Raw genomic sequence first — 461 nt, 5'->3', positions numbered from 1 at the left:
CCCCCTCAAAAATACAACAACCAGCCAGCCCCGGTTAACCCGCCGTGTGCCGGTAGAGGTGATGACAGCAATCAGTGCCGGCCACTTTCCCCTCCCCCTCCATGTGTCTGTACACAGGAAGCCAGCTCCGCACCGGCCTAGGGATCCGCTACACGGGGAGAGTCTGAGGAGCGACATTCGGGCTTTCCTCCCAGACAGTCCCATGTACCGATCCGTATACAGGCCCGGACACCCCAATATATGACGTCATACGTTAACTCTGTACCCCCCCAACACTACAGAGATATCCTATGTACAGCCTACGTCACCAGGTCCCAGTGTACATCATATACATCCATGTAGACTCCTATACACAATACATACACCCCTCCCCAGGTGATCCCCAATATATAAACACCCCCCCAGGTGATCCCCAATATATAAACACCCCCCTCCCCAGGTGATCCCCAATATATAAACAC

Source organism: Nanorana parkeri, unplaced genomic scaffold (assembly GCF_000935625.1).
Source record: "Nanorana parkeri isolate BGI_ZX_2015 unplaced genomic scaffold, ASM93562v1 scaffold946, whole genome shotgun sequence".
NCBI classification, from domain to species: Eukaryota; Metazoa; Chordata; class Amphibia; order Anura; family Dicroglossidae; genus Nanorana; species Nanorana parkeri.
This window is presented reverse-complemented; position numbering follows the sequence as displayed.